Source organism: Ascaphus truei, chromosome 3 (genome assembly GCF_040206685.1).
Source record: "Ascaphus truei isolate aAscTru1 chromosome 3, aAscTru1.hap1, whole genome shotgun sequence".
NCBI lineage: Eukaryota > Metazoa > Chordata > Amphibia > Anura > Ascaphidae > Ascaphus > Ascaphus truei.
The window spans coordinates 73,374,045-73,390,630 of record NC_134485.1 but is presented as its reverse complement, the minus strand read 5'-3'; the positions used below and the strand labels follow the sequence as shown (position 1 = coordinate 73,390,630).

Sequence of the window (16,586 nt, the reverse complement as noted above, 5' to 3'; positions counted from 1 at the left end):
AGGAGATGGGAGCGGGGATGTCTCTCCTGTCCCCGCTTCCCCCTGTCACCTCGGGACAGGCCGCGGGGCAGGAGATGGGAGCGGGGATGTCCCTCCTGTCCCCGCTTCCCCCTGTCACCTCGGGACAGGCCGCGGGGCAGGAGATGGGAGCGGGGATGTCTCTCCTGTCCCCGCTTCCCCCTGTCACCTCGGGACAGGCCGCGGGGCAGGAGATGGGAGTGGGGATGTCCCCTCAGGTCGCCGCTTACCTCAGAACCATGCTGCCTGCATGGAGGTTGTAGCGGGGGGTTTCTTCTCCCCACCGCTGTCCCCGGTGCTCCCGCTGCCTGCGCGGGAGGAGGGGGGGGAGCGGGTGGTGGTGCTGGTCGCGGCCCGTCTGTGTAGAGTGAGAGAGTGTGTGTGTATGTATATATGGGAGAGAAAGTGTGTGTGTGTATATGGGTGTGTGAGTGTGGGTAAGTGTCTGAGTGTGTGTGTAAGTGTGTGTGAGTGTGTGTGAGTGTCTGTGAGTGTGTAAGTGTGTGTGAGTGTGTGTGAGTGTGTGTGAGTGTCTGTGAGTGTCTGTGAGTGTCTGTGAGTGTCTGTGAGTGTGTAAGTGTGTGTGAGTGTGTGTGAGTGTGTGTCTGTGAGTGTCTAAGTGTGTGTAAGTGTGTGTGAGTGTGTGTGAGTGTCTAAGTGTGTGTAAGTGTGTGTGTGTGTGTGTGAGTGTGTGTGAGTGTCTGTAAGTGTGCGTAAGTGTGCGTGAGTGTGCGTAAGTGTGTGTGAGTGTGCGTGAGTGTGGTCAGTGTGTGTGCAGTGTGTCAGTGTGAGCAATGAGCAGTGTGTGTGCAGTGTGCAGTGTGTGTGCAGTGTGGCAGTGAGCAATGAGCAGTGTGTGTGTGCAGTGTGTCAGTGTGAGCAATGAGCAGTGTGTGTGCAGTGTGCAGTGTGTGTGCAGTGTGGCAGTGTGAGCAATGAGCAGTGTGTGTGCAGTGAGTGTGTGCAGTGTGCAGTGTGTGTGCAGTGTGGCAGTGAGCAATGAGCAGTGTGTGTGCAGTGAGTGTGTGCAGTGTGTCAGTGTGAGCAATGAGCAGTGTGTGTGCAGTGTGCAGTGTGTGTGCAGTGTGGCAGTGTGAGCAATGAGCAGTGTGTGTGCAGTGAGTGTGTGCAGTGTGCAAAAAAAAAAATGTAAAAAAATTTTTTTTAAAAAAATTTTTTTTTTTTTTTTTTTTTTTTTAAAAAAAAACGGGAGCCACGGGAAAACCGCGTTATAACCGAATCGCGGTATAACGAGGCGCGTTATAACGGGGTTTAGCTGTATATATATATATATGTAGACCTGGTAAGATTAGGGGCTATATATCTATCCTCCTCCTGTGTGTAAACTCTGCTAAGGGCAGATTGCCAGGAGTTATCATGGGTTTTCCCCACTTATGACACTGTGCTGAGTAAGTGAAGGTAGGTCACTTGATCCTGTGTCCAATCAAGAGGCACAGGGGCGGTGCCTATTGGAAGTTACAAAGAGCAGTGTCACTTCCTATTTAGTCGGAGACAAGTGTGTGAGCTGTCTGTGAAGACAGTGTAATGTAGTGAGTTAGTTAGGTAAGCAGCCAATGAGTAGAGCTGATAGAAGGTAGTGAGGTGGACCAAATACCTCTTACCCTGCTTAGGGGGTAAGGGAAGAGCTAGCCCCACTCTGGAAGGCCCTGAGTCCAGAGTGGAGGCAGGGACATCACAAAGGAGAACAGCTAGTGGACATTGTATATAAACTGTACCTGTCTGCTGCTGATGGAGACTCAATAAAGGAGTCTGCTGTTTAAAGGATCTATTGTGTGAGACTGGAATCTCTCATCCTTGGGAGGTATTTCTGTGGTAAGGATTCCACCCCATATTCCTAGGGCTTACTACAGATGGAGGCGCTGCACCATTGAAGAACAAAGGCATCCACCCGAAAACCTGTCCTGTTGTTCCCCCATGTCACCGCGGGAGACTCAGGCCCTCCTGTTGCCAGCAGGTATGCACCACACTAAGTCATGTAGCCAGACCACAGAACACCTTAGGGGGCCCGATCTGCGATTGGGTGGGGGTCCATGGGTTACAGTTGGAGGCGCTGCTGAGATAATCAGGACAGGTTTTCAGCGAAGCAGAGCTGAAAGTAGAATGTACACTTTCAAAGCAAGTACTGCAGAAGGATGGGCATTTTTGGAGACTAGGGGTAGTCAGGAAAGACAGTCCTTTCGCACAGTACACCCTAGGTGCCCTAAGAGGGTGATGTAAATTTGGGTACAAGTGGCTATAGCTGTCCTAGTCGCCTTGAGGCAGATAGTGTAGGATTCCTGTGGGGGTAGCCTGGTTAACATGGTACAGGGACTTCAGCATAGGGTCTGCACTAGGAGTGGCCAAAAGTAGGTTGACGCCAAGTACTTAGGAATGCCAAGTACACTAGCCAGTATCCAGAAAACACACCACAGAGTGCTTGTAATGAACCGTCAGCGAGTGCGGTGTACAAGGAGAGAGTTCTGCCTAGCCTGGGGTATGCCATGCATTATATTCACTGGTTAGAGCACCATTGAGAGTAGTAAGTGTCTAGGAACGAGTTGCACCATAGGCACTGAGAGTAGCGCTATCGTGGGATTAGAAGGCTCGCTAAAGATGGCGGCGAGAGATACATGTGCTCTGCGGGGCATGGAGGAGGTTAAAATGGCGACTGCTGCACCATTCACTGCAATGCGGGTTGCAGCCAATCCAAAATGGTGACTCCCGCCAAGCCTAGATCGCGCACGTGCTGCGTGCAAGCAGGCTGCACGAGAAATGTGGCGAGAGATGTGCAAGGGTTTGGCGCCAAAACCAGAATCCCAGCTAAAAGAAGGGAACGGCGCGAACTCTGTAGCCGCACCCACCTGTGCAGTGACTGGCCAAAGGACGAAGCCACGTCACCCAAAGAGAGAGAGAGTGCCCCTCCTCTACTTTCCACCAGAGGGAGGGGGCACACTGAGAACCAATCCCAACAGTCCTCCCCAGCGGAAGGAGGGACAGGAAGTGAGGCTGACGAACTTCACTTCGCTTGACTGGTGAAGGAGAAGGAGCTGATTGTCAAACCAGTAAGCTGAGCGAATCATTCCCTGCGCAAAAGATGGCTGACTTAAGCGTAACTACTTATCAGCTTTCAGGAGGCTTCCTGGTTGTTGAGGTTGATGGCCATGAGTATCTGCGGTGCCTGTGCGTCCAATGAAGGTCACCCGGACCGGCCCCAAGTACGACAGCACGGTGCCAACAGTGTGGCATTTTCAATCTCTGGCCTATCAAGCCATATGCTGCTATCGTGACCCCGCGAGAGGCCTCTCCAGCGACGCTGATCGAAGTGGAGGAGGCGGACGCGATGGCTGCCCTGGTCCCATATATCACCCCTGCGGTAGGGATCCAGGCCCAGCTACCAAGATGTGCTCCGATGGAGGAGATCGCAACCGCAGTGGAGGTGCCATTTCGTTCCCATATCACTGCGGTGCCGCAAGGACCCGAGGTGACTCTCCAGCGGAGGTGCCTTTGCAGTCCTCGTCGGATGATGAGAGAGACAGCCTGTCATCGGTGGTGATGCGCCGGCCGGCGGACCACCCCAGCTGTAAAGAACAGAATCCACTTACCCCAGAGATGGAGCAAACGAGTCCGGAGACCCCCCGGCGGTGAGCGCTGGTGCGGCCTGAACTGTGTAGAAGTCCCACGGCCGTGGCGACTCCCAGTGCGGCAGAGATGGGACCTGAGACGGCTCCGGAGGAACCGCAGAGCATCGCAAGACAGCGGAGCGGTAAGAGGATTCCACCACCCCCTTATTCCCGCAAGGTGAAGGAGGAACCTGTGGAGAGAGAAGGGCTTGAGGCCTACCTGCCCGTCTGCGACCCTGATGGTCCACCGCCGCCCCTTCCAGTCCTCGACGCACTTCCGGTGCGGGACCAAGGAGCGGATGGAGATTCCGCGACGACCAACGATGACGTCACTTCCGGGTCGGACTGGCACCGAGGCCCGGAAGCCTTGATTGCTTCAATAAAGAGAGCTGGGCTGGAAGCAGAGTTCGAGGAATTTAAGGCCCAAGTGGCCAAGCGGGGAGTCCGAAGCGCTGCCGCAAGAGACAGTAAGAGAGTACCCACCGGTCGTGGCATCGCCCGACTCAGAGACACTGTAATGGACTATGGCGATCATGTGGTCACCGCCCTTAGCGCCATTGCCCTGGCCACTGCCCCGTGTCACCGGGTCCTAGTGGGAGTAAGCTGGATAAGACGCCCAAGTTTTCAACTGATTGGCGGGATTGGGTGACAAGTGATGAGGGTTCTGATGGGGAGATACCAATGTCAAGTGTGATACATGTACCTAACCCCACTGTGTTTAATCCTGTTTCTAGAGGTAGGGCCTGGGGGTCCCAGTCTACTTTAAAAGCGGGTCCCGTAAGTCCCGAGGCACCTAAGATGAATCCCACGGTTTACAAGAATGTCATTAGAGGGAGGCGTAAAGGCTCGGACTCTACTGAGGCAGAGACATCTGGTGTGTCCTCGCGAGCTGAGTCCGAGGGAGGTATGAGTGTGTAATCCTCATATGAGCACCGAGACAAATGGTGGGCACCGTTATTCACAGGGAATGATGAGGGGATGGACCGCACCAGATTTGTATTGATAAAGAAAGATACTGTAGATCACTGGTGGAATGCAGGCACCTATTCTCCACAGGAGGTTGCCGATGAGTTAGATAACAGGTGGAGAGAAATTATGCAAAAAGTGATCACGCCCAAAGGCTCATCTATTCTGTATGATGATATTGCGCCTGAGGAGCCAAAGTACTGGGTACTGCCAGGAAAGGCTGGGAACCGGAAACTTACTAAGTTAAGTCGAGCAGATAGAGCCATAGCGGCGAGATACCGGCAGTCTCATGGTTATGAGTTTCCATACGTGCCAGGAACCGATCATGCAGGAGATCGAGGACCAGAGAGACACCTGGCTCAGAGATGCAGTTGCAGAACACCTAAGAATTAAATTTGATAGTACTGCCTATTTGAGGGAAGACAAAATATGTTCTGTGATGAAGGCTTGGAGTACAGGCAGGAACATATTTATGCACAACATATTGTACAGACCGGAGAATGGGCCTGTGCAACTGTTCTTTGTTAAGATTGTGGATCATAACGGGCGTGAAGTGAAGAAGCCTGACCCCCGTCATTATTATTGAGTTAAGGGTTCTCCATGTTGGGAGTTTCCGGCTATGTTATGTCACCATCTGGGTGTTACAGTCTCGTGTACACAATATTAATTATGTTTGTATGTTCACAGATTGTTCACTTGCAGGATGGTCCAGCAAATTAGGTACAAGTGGGGACCATTGGATTCCACCTGACGGAGAGTGTAGCCCTGGTAAGATTAGGGGCTATATATCTATCCTCCTGTGTGTAAACTCTGCTAAGGGCAGATTGCCAGGAGTTATCATATGTTTTCCCCACATATGACACTGTGCTGAGTAAGTGAAGGTAGGTCACTTGACCCTGTGTCCAATCAAGAGGCACAGGGGCGGTGCCTATTGGAAGTTACAAAGAGCAGTGTCACTTCCTATTTAGTCGGAGACAAGTGTGTGAGCTGTCTATGAAGACAGTGTAATGTAGTGAGTTAGTTAGGTAAGCAGCCTATGAGTAGAGCTGATAGAAGGTAGTGAGGTGGACCAAATACATATTACCCTGCGTAGGGGGTAAGGGAAGAGCTAGCCCCCCTCTGGACGGCCCTGAGTGTCAGTGTGTGTGTGACAGCAGAGTAGAACACGCCCCCTCTTCCCATTTGTCAGTAGTTTGAAAGTATCTCTCCCTTGTCTCCCCAAGCAGAACGCTTGGGAGAGCGTGTCTGCACGTGCATGAACACAGCGGGAGAGGGGATGTGCTGATCAACATTGAAGAAGGTAAGCGCCCCAAGCGACAAGCGAGCTCAGAGCCAGCGGGGACTCAGCCTACGGAGGAATATCTCCTGGGCACTTTTGAAGATTCTTGCATCAAGGAGGGGGAAACACAGTACAACAGTGCAGGGACTTGTGTCTTGAATGTAAGCATTGATATAGGAGGAAAGGCAGGTGGTAGAGAAGGAAAGTGAAGGGCTATGGTCAGACCCATCACAGGCAGTGGGTAACTGATGCTCTAAAAACAGGAGAGCCATCACTGGGGAGTATATATAAGGGTACTCCTGATAGAAGTGGCAGACACAATTTTATGCTTCCACCTCAAGGGGTACCCTAACATCAAGCCAAGGCACAGGGGAAGGGTGTGATTGTGGTACTTGTGGTAATAGTAATAGTAGCCAAGGTTGTTCCCTATGGGAAATGTTGCCATGTTATTACAGTAGTTCAGTGCATGTGAGGGAGCAAGGATGGCCAACATGTTGAGGCATATATCAATGACAACTTATCTCACTTGAGGTTAAATCTCCAAATTACTGGGCAGAGAAAAAAGAAATCTGTCCTGAGCTGGCACACATGGCATCAGAATGTCTCAACTGTCCACCAGCCAGCAAGCTATCTGAATGAGTGTTCAGCAAAGCTGGGTCCATTATAACAGATTATAGAACGAACTAGTCTTGAAAGGCTTCCGTTCTTTAACACCAATGAACATCTTATTTCCCAAGACTATGTCAGTTTCCATGTCACAAGCTCCGGAGGAGGAAGCAGATTCAATTACAGAATACAGACTGTGTGCAATTTCATTTTCTAAATTGATTCCAAATGAAATTATAGTTTTCTAATTAGCTGGCTGTGATCAAACTTCGGTGCTGACCGATTAAGCTCCCACCAGGAGTAATTCCATCCATGGCAAATATCAAACCAACCACCCATCATTACATACTGAAGCACCATCACCACCACTTTAGTTTGCATTTGCAACCTAAGTTAACGTCTCGGTAAGTGCTAATGGGCATCTTAAAAGCTCACTAACGCAGTGTTAAGAGAGAGATTTGAGTCACTTGGTATGCTATTTTACCAGCATACAAGTGACTTTTATACCTCAAACACATCTTTATACCGTACAGTAAGTTGAGAAAGACTTGTGCACAAAAATTAACACTCCTGAGATACTTCGGATATAGGCTAATTTTAATATGCAAAGAATATTCATATATTTAAATTAGTTTTTTAACAAATTATGTTTGCATGCATGACATAGTGTATATACAGATGCAGCGGCCGTTATTCGAACACTTCACGCGTTGTATACCTCGGAATACCCATGTCATGGGAAGGATTTCTTCCAACCGTACCGCCTTAAGACGCGTGTCCAGGCGAGTGCATAAAATTGCATTTTAGTGTTCTGGTTTTTAAACACCTGAAATTGACACAGTAGCACATAACTGTACACATTGCAATTCATTAATTTCATTGCATTTAATTGCACACAATCCATGAAATTCAAACAAAGCAACCGCGATAAACACGTGTGTCTGGGGCGATTGGCTGTGTTAATGCAGTGTGGAGTACAGCAGCGCACACGAAAACGGCTCCGTGATTTGTTCGAATAACGTCTGCTGCATCTGTATAGGTTATTACCAAGAAGAATACTTCTGTAAATTGCATGGCATTGTGCATTTTATTATTTGCTAAAGGCGTTTTCTCATGCATGACAATTCCTTGACACGCCCCTCCACGTCTTGACACGCCACACCCTTGCTCACTTTCCAAAAACCTACAGTCCACACATCGCCGGAGAGGAAAGCTCGCCCGAGGCAAGTAGCACTGTGGCGCTCACTTTCACTAGGACAAAGTCTAATGCTGAATTGGTGGGGCCAATGGTGGATACTACGCTCAACTGCATTCAGGTAGTATCCATGAAACTAAGATTGATTGTTTCCAGCAAAACGGCCAGTGGCCACCACCTAGTACACAACACCACCATCAGTGTCCACTCCCCCCCCCCCCCCCACAACACAACCACTGCCAGTAGAACAATCCAAGACTTGCCAATCAATGTATGCCAATATAAAGGATTGAAAGTGAGAGAGTATGTCTGAACTTGTGATTAATCTGAGGAGGAGGAGGAGGAGGATGGAGGAGGCCCTCTCCCACATTTGCCTGTGTCGATTATACACTATGAGATGATACTTCAATGTGATCTTCCAATATGGCATCACTCTACTCAGTCAAACTCTCAGCCACTGACTGTTTTCTTGTAGAATAGGCACTCTATTCAAAACAATGCCTAGAAAGGTAAGGCTTAAATGGTCTCCCACTCTGAGTTCCGGAACTACCTCTGTTCTCACTCCCAATCCCTGCTGTAATGGTGGTGGTACTACTGGTGGTGGAGGGGATGATGGGGGATGTGAAGACATAGCATTGGCTCAAAAGGAGGAGAACCACACCTGGAAAGTGCTCTTCCCCCCCATCTTCCTCTCTTTCAATAGCTGTTTCTTACATGGTGGCACTGGTAGTTCTACTGATAGTGGTGGTAGTGGAGGTTGAAGTAGTGGTGGCAGCGATAGTGGAGGTGCTGGTTTGTGCTTCCAAGGACTAGAGGTGGGTGAATCAGCAAACAGATTTGGTCAGTTTTAATCCGAGCGGATTCAGCAAAAAACGTGATTGGATACAATCCGTTAACGGATTTGTAGAATCCAATCTGCGGATTCAGTAATCCATTGGTGGATTCTTAAAAAGCTGACAACAGGAACTTCCGGTGACGTCACAGCCGATGGTCTGCTAGTGGAAGAGCTCCCGGCACCCTCACCAATCTATACACTAGAATAAGCTGATTCTACATCCCAAACCCCCCGAAAATTGACCCCACACCAGGAATAAGCACCGGAGAGATGGCAGGGAAGCCGCAGAGAAAAAACCAATGCCCCGTCACCAAGTTCTTCCCTCCGGCGCAACGCCAGGCTGAGATCAGCCCCGAGGAGCAAGATGGCACCGGAGAAGATCCAGAGCACGAGGCGCGCAGCGGCCGACACAGCCCGACTGACTCGGACCTCCCCGTCCTAAATAAAGACTTTTTTGATGCCCTAATTACTAAAATGAGGAGGGGAGTCCAGGAAGACACGGAAAAGGCCCTCCAAACCATCCGGGCAGAGGTGGAAGCGCTGACGGAGCGAACGGAAGATCTGGAGGTGAAGATGGAGGGAATCTCAAACGAACAGGCTGAGACCCACGAGGAAGTACTGAGATGCGGAGAGGCGATCCGACACATACAAGACAAACTAGAAGACATGGAGAACAGGGAGCGGAGGCAGAACATCCGCCTCAAAAATATACCTGAATCCATCACCCACGAAGAACTCCAACCATACCTCCGCAGACTCTTCCTGCAGCTCGTCCCTGATCTCTCAGAACATGACCTACACACAGATCGCGCCCACAGAGCCCTGGCCCAGAAATCAGCGGACCCAAACCGTCACAGAGATGTGGTGCTGAGAATGCACGCATACTCTGCTAAAGACCGCATCATGACAGCGGCTAGAGAAGTGAGGACTGTGACTATAGATGGAGTGCAAATTCAACTCTATAACGATCTCTCCCAATTAACAATAAATAAAAGAAACGCACTGCGCCCACTCACCTCCTACCTCAGGGACCAGGGGGTAAAGTACCGCTGGGGATTCCCCTTCAAACTAGTGGTGCTGCGCAATGGCCGCCACCACACAGCAACAACCCCTGAAGACGCCAAGAACTTCCTGAAAGCGTTAGGAATCCCTCTCCCACCGCAGAAGAGCAACCGCCCCAGTACTGAGGAGACGCCGGAGACGACCCCCCAAGAAGCCCCCCGCACATCGGAAAGACTGGCGAGCCAACGCCTCCGGTGAACCCCGATGAGCCAGCCAGCTGTGAGGCCCAAGGAAACCACACGCGGCCCTTGCAGTCATCCCACGCAGTCCCAGAGGCCCTAAAGACCACAGTATACACCCAGCATAAGAATCCGCAATAAACAAAATATTCCCCTGGCCCCGAGTCCCCCTAGACTACACCCCACGAAATTATCTTCCCCTTCCCTCCCCCCCCAATTCCCCACCCCCCCCTCCTATCCCCCCCCCAACCCTACCCCCCCCCTCCCCTTGCCATTACCTCCCCATATTCCTCTCCCCCCACCCCCCCCTAGCCCTCCCCTCCTCCCCCCCCCCACACACGTTAAATGCCCACTTACCTTCACCGCCCCCACCTGAGACCGAGGGGAACCGGGACCCCGCTCGGGGTGTCTCGGGCAGCAACGGGAGGAATCGGCAACCAAGCTGCTCCTCTCCGGGCGCGGTCCTATCGTGTCACTCACGTGCTCCGGAGCTGCACCATCAGAGACACAGACACCAGAGCCGCGGACCTGCTGCTGCTCTCCCCCATAAGCATGCCCGGTTGGCGCTCCCGATGGACAAGAGATGCCCAAGATCCCCAACCTAAAGGGCCCACACACCAGGACATCAGGACATCAGGCCCGGAGACCCCACATACGGACTCAGCACCCCGTGACCCGCCCCCGGGGGCAACCTCCACCCCCCCCCCTCCCTTCCCGCAAGTGGCAGGTTGTATGAACAAAAATCCTCCCCCCCCCCTCTCCCCTCTCCCATCCTTATGGCAAAGATGTTGTACCCCGATATCCCCCAAAGAAAGCCCCACTTCTCCAGCCTACCGCGCTCCCCCCGAACTACCCCCCCACCTCTCCCCCCTTGCTGTCAAACCGAAAAATACATATGTCCAAGGCCTTGAATCAACTGAGCACCCCTACCGAGGCTCACCCCCAGAGTCATAGAGCCCCCCAATTGAACCCGCAAGTGTATGCCCCCCCCCCTGAATCCCCCTGCCCCCCCCTCAATCCCCCCCCCCACCCCCGGATCTGAGCCGGTGTGGTACTGGATACTTCAGCCCACTTCACAACAGCTGACACACTATAAAAGCCTCAGCTATTCACCTCCAAACACCCCCCCAGACCAAAACTAAGCCCCCCTCAGAGGCAAGTCCCAAACACTCGAATAAGCCAGATGTCCCCCCTCCTCCCCCCCCCCCATTTTTTCTCTTCCTACCCCCCCCTCCACTAGTCAAAGTAAATACCAAGTTAAACTGCCCCCCAAAAGATCTCCCCGCCCCCCTCCCTGCCGCGGACAGCTTTCCCCCCCCCCTCCCTGACCTGCCCCCCCCCCCACAAGATCAGAGATCCGGACTATGTTTACCCAATGTGTATAGATATATGCCAATGTATAAATAACTATTGATGTTCTAATTTAAAATGGTGCTATGTAAGAGATCTCTCGTCCTAAGAACGTGATTCCGCCTGAGTGCAATGTTTAAATTCCTTGCTGAACTCTGGTATACCATGTGCTCCCCCTCCCCCCCCCTCCCCTGCCCCAGTATGCCCCCCTCCCCCCCCCAGAGAAGAAACGCTCTATGTTATGCCAAACTGTAGTGCTATATACCAATGTTTGAACGCATCCCAATGAGCAGTTGATAACAGCAAAACACAAGGGAAACCTAAGCTTATGATGAAAACTCCCCCCGAGAACAAGGTTTTAACCCCCTGCTAACTATGTGTATACTATATGCTAGCCCCCCCCCCCCTTGTCCCCCCCCCTTTTTTTTTTTTCTCCTCTTTGCCCCCCCCAGGGGAGCCTACACTGTTATAAACCAATGTTTAAAGGTGTTCCAATGTAGCAATTTGACAATAGCAGAGCACAAGGGAAGCCTCAGCCATAGACTGGGACTCCCCCCGAGAGCAAGGTTTAACCTATATGCTACCAATGTGTACTCCGCACGCCCCCCCCCCCCTCCCTCCCCCACCCTACTCCCAGATACCCCCCCCCCTACCTCACCAGATGCCCCCCGCCCCCCCCCCTATCCCCTCCCCCCCCTCTCCCCTCCCCCCCTCTCCCTCACCCCCCCCTCTCCCTCATCCCCCCCTCCCCCCCACCCCTCCCCCCCCTATCCCCCCCTCCCCCCCCCCTCCCCCCCCCCACCCCTCCCCCCCCCCTCCCCCCCCCCCACCCCTCCCCCCCCCACCCCTCCCTCCCCCCCCTCCCACCCCTACCCCCCCCCACCCCTCCCTCCCCCCACTCCCCCCCCTCCCTCCCCCCCCCTCTCCCCCCCTCCCTCGCCCCCCCCCCATCCACCCCCCCACCCCTCCCCCCTCCCCAACACCCCCCGCCCCCCCCTCCCCTCCCCCCCCTTCCTCCCTCCTCCCCCCCCCCACCCCCCCCGGAATTCACAAAGAACACACAGACAAGGACTTAACATAAGGGAAGAAAACAATGTTTACTAAGGATGTAAAAGATTATCTATGGCCCAAACCAAAGGAGAGTAAGGCCTCCATAAGCCAGAGGTGCCCTTCCTTACTACGGGACCCCCCCCCCCCCCATAAGCAATGGGGTGGGGGTGCTGGACCCTTCTTTCTGGCTACGGTCCGTGAGTGACGCCCCGAAAGTTCTCCCAGGGGTTTTTTTTTTTACACCCCATCCCCTTGACATCAAAATGTCAAGAGGAACCTTTTTCGGGCTCCAAGACAGCCCATTCTCTTTCTTGTCCTCCTGTGTCCTCCCCCGCCCCCCACCTCTCCCCCACCACCCCACCCTCCCCCCGTTGACCTCCCCCCAATATCCCTTGTGGGACCACTAAGGACTACCCTCCACATACTCAACCCGACGCACGAACCAACCCTGACATGGGAATAATTCAGGGACAGGGGCTTATCCCCGAGACCCCCCCTCCACACTGATGGCGTCGATCAAAATTATTTCCCTGAATGTCAAAGGCCTTAATTCGGTTCGCAAACGCAAACTAGCCCTTCAAGAATTTAAAAAAACTAAAGGGGATATAATTTGTATCCAAGAAACCCATTATAACAACGCAGACCCGCCAAACACATTTAAACACGTGTACCCCCAAGCGTTTTTCGCTTCCTCCCCCAGCAAGAAAAGAGGGGTGGCCGTCCTGATTAAAAACAACATACCATTTGCCCTGACGACGGTAACTAAAGACCCCGAGGGACGGTACATACTCCTCCAAGGTACGCTCTCAGGCTCCCCCTTAGCCATCCTAAATATTTACGCCCCAAACGCCAACCAAACCCAATTCCTACAGAACCTCCTTAGCACCCTCGACCAACCGACGCTCTCTTCCCTTCTCCTAGTCGGAGACGTAAATATGGTACTTAACCCAGCCCATGACAGATCAGGCCAAGCTACTGCCCCATACTCCATCCAACTACAGACAAAAGCCCAAAAATTCCAAGATATCCTCGGGGAGTACTCTCTGACAGATATCTGGCGAGCCCAGCACGTGGGTCAGCGAGACTACTCTTTCTACTCAACCCCCCATCAGTCTTACTCGAGGATCGACTATTTTCTGGGCACCAATAATGTACTCCAGGCACCTCCCACTCCGAAATAGGCCCAATAACGTGGTCTGACCATGCCCCTATCGTACTCACCCTCTCTCTACCTTTCGTCAAGTCCTTAACATATAATTGGAAACTCGACGACTCGCTTCTCAACGATCCACTAGTAGTCAAAACAGTGAAACAAAAACTGATCACCTTCTTCCAAATAAACAAAGGTTCAGTGCCCTCAGCAGCAACTCTGTGGGAGGCCCACAAAGCCACCATCAGAGGGGAACTTATATCAATAGCCTCCTACAAGAGGAAACTTAAACAGAGAGCCCAGAAGGAACTCACGGATAAAATCCTAGCGCTAGAGCGCTCACACAAACAATCCTTATCAAAAAAGGTGTTCAGAACACTCGAGAAAGCGAGATCCGACCTAAAAGTGCTGCAACTTGACGAGGTAGAGAGAGCCCTGAAATGGACCAAACAACGGTTCTACGATAGGGGCAACAAAGCGGACAAACTTCTGGCCTCCAAATTAAGAGGCTTGAAGACAAAGACCCAGATCACAAAGATCAGGACTAAAAGCGGCCTAGTCTCCTATAACGAGAAGGACATCGCGAATGAGTTCGCAGAGTTCTACACAGATCTTTACAATCTCCACACAACTAGCATGCCAAAAGATATCGCCAAAAATACATCCGACTATCTAACCAAATGCAACCTCCCATCCCTCACTCAGGAAGAACTCGAGTTCTTAAACAAGAAAATAACTCTAGAGGAACTAAAAAAAGCGATATCCTCACTTAAATTAGCTAAAACACCCGGACCCGACGGATTTTCCAACGGGTACTATAAAAAATTTGTAGGCCCCCTGTCCCCCCACCTCCTAGAAATGTACAACTCCTTTATGCAAGACCAACAGATCCCAGACACTATGTCGGCAGCCAATCTGGCTATTATACATAAAGAGGGCAGAGACCTACTTCAATGCGGCAGCTACCGCCCAATATCCCTCCTAAACTCTGACCTCAAACTTTTCAGCAAAATCCTAGCAAACAGGCTGAATCCTATTCTCCCAAGGCTAATTCATATAGACCAGGTGGGATTTGTGTCAGGAAGACAGGCCTCTGACAACACCCGCAAAATTATTGATATTATAGACCACGTGCACCTCAAACAATCCCAGGCCCTGATACTAAGTCTCGACGCGGAGAAGGCCTTTGACTGCATCAGATGGTCCTATCTAGACCAAACGATGCGCCAATTCGGCTTCTCCGGACCATTTCTTGCCGGCGTCCGGGCCCTCTATACTAATCCAACAGCCCTACTAAAACTCCCAGGAGGCCGCTCCAACCCAATAAAAATACAAAACGGCACCAGACAAGGCTGCCCCCTCTCCCCTTTACTCTTCGCCCTATCCATAGAGCCCCTGGCCGCCCGAATTCGAACTGAACCCACTATTAAAGGTATCCCAATCGGAGACAGGGAATACAAAATATCCCTGTTCGCCGATGACATAATTCTCACTCTGTCAGACCCCCTCACCTCCCTCCCTAACCTAGAAAAACTCCTCGACGAATTTGGCCAACTATCAGACTATAAAGTCAATACTGACAAGTCGGAGGCGCTTAGCATCTCCCTCCCGAACCCCGTATGGTCAGCCCTACAACAGAAATTTAAATATAAATGGAACACCTCCCACATCAAATACCTCGGAATCAAAATAGCAAGTTCATATAACTCGCTGTATCAAATTAACTACCCCCCCCTCTTCCGCCAGATCTTTAAAGATCTTGAGACCTGGCTATCCCACCAGATCTCCTGGTTCGGAAGGATAGTATCCACCAAAATGAACATCCTACCCCGCTTGCTCTACTTCTTTCAGACCCTCCCCGTCCCTGTCCCACTAGCAGAACTGAGGAATATTCAGGCCCATATCTTAAGATTTATATGGCAACAACGTAGAGCCAGGGTCCCACGATCGGTCCTATTAGCCTCAAGGTCGAGAGGGGGCCTGGGGGCTCCGGACATACTCCGATACTACCTTTCGGCCCAACTGAGGCAGGCGGTAGTATGGAACAGTTCCCCCGCCACCAATTGTTGGCTGGAGATCGAGACACACCACGCCTTCCCGAACCCCCTCCCGACCCTACTGTGGTCCCCAGCTCTCAAAAACAGGAAATCGCTGAGACTTGGTCTCGGGGCAATGAGATGCACGAGGTCGACATGGTTAAAAATCAAAGGGAAATATGGCCTAGCTTCAACCCCCTCTCAACTGACCCCCTTATTCGGGAACCCGGACTTCCCACCCGGATGCGCCCGATCCCAATTCAGCCAATTTCAAGGCTTAAACATCAGAGTGGTTGCGGATTTGCTGGAAAAAGACGAGGCCATGTCCCTCCCGGAATTAAGAACCACATTCACGTCCCCCAACTTGCCCATTTTCCAATACCTCCAGATCCGACATTTCCTAAGAACCCAGTCCCCTACCCTCAAGTTCCCGCCGCGTTCTAGATTCGAGACCCTCTGCCTCAAAGGCGAATACCAAAAGGGCCTCATATCAGAGATTTATAAAACGCTCGAAGCATCTCAGCCCCCCCCTAACCACCTATATATGCAGAAATGGAATGAAGACCTAAACACCAACTTGGACCTTGAGGATTGGGAGGATATTTGGGAAGCAGCCACCAAAACCTCAATTTGTTCCGTCACAAAAGAAAACATCTATAAAATATTATTCCACTAGTACCTGACCCCGAGTAGACTGAGCCAAATCTACCCAGGCACTTCAGACGAATGCTGGAGAGGTTGTGGTCAAAGGGGGGACATGCCCCATATTTGGTGGACATGTCCGGAGATCCAAAGATTCTGGTCCCGGATCCAGGCCCTCCTGACCGAGACCCTGGATATAGAAATACCCCTGGACCCGCTGACCTACGTGCTGGGAAAACCAATCGACGACCTCCCTGCCCCAGCGGCCAGACTCGCGGCGGCAATACTGACAGCTGCGAGATGCTGTGTCGCGGCGGCATGGAAGAAAATTAAAGCCCCCTCCAGAAGAACTGTGATTACAAGAATAGACGGAATTATGAGCATGGAAAAACTGACGGCAATGTTAAAGCAAAAAAACCCACAATTTTACTCTACCTGGGAACCCTGGACAGGACTACCAACCCCCACATAAACCCCTCAGCTACTCCTCCCCCCCCCCCCCCTACGGCCGACGAACCCTTTAACCCCCTCCCCCCTCCCCCCCTCTCTTTCCGAAGTCGTTCCCAACTATCCACCTTTCCTTCGTCTCCCCCTCTCT

General features: G+C 51.9%; 1 protein-coding gene across 6 annotated transcripts in view; it reads right to left on the bottom strand.

The window, feature by feature from the left end:
• Nucleotides 1–16,586, bottom strand: part of PPEF1 (protein phosphatase with EF-hand domain 1) — a 138,606-nt gene that overhangs the window by 53,289 nt on the left and 68,731 nt on the right. The window lies entirely within an intron of this gene.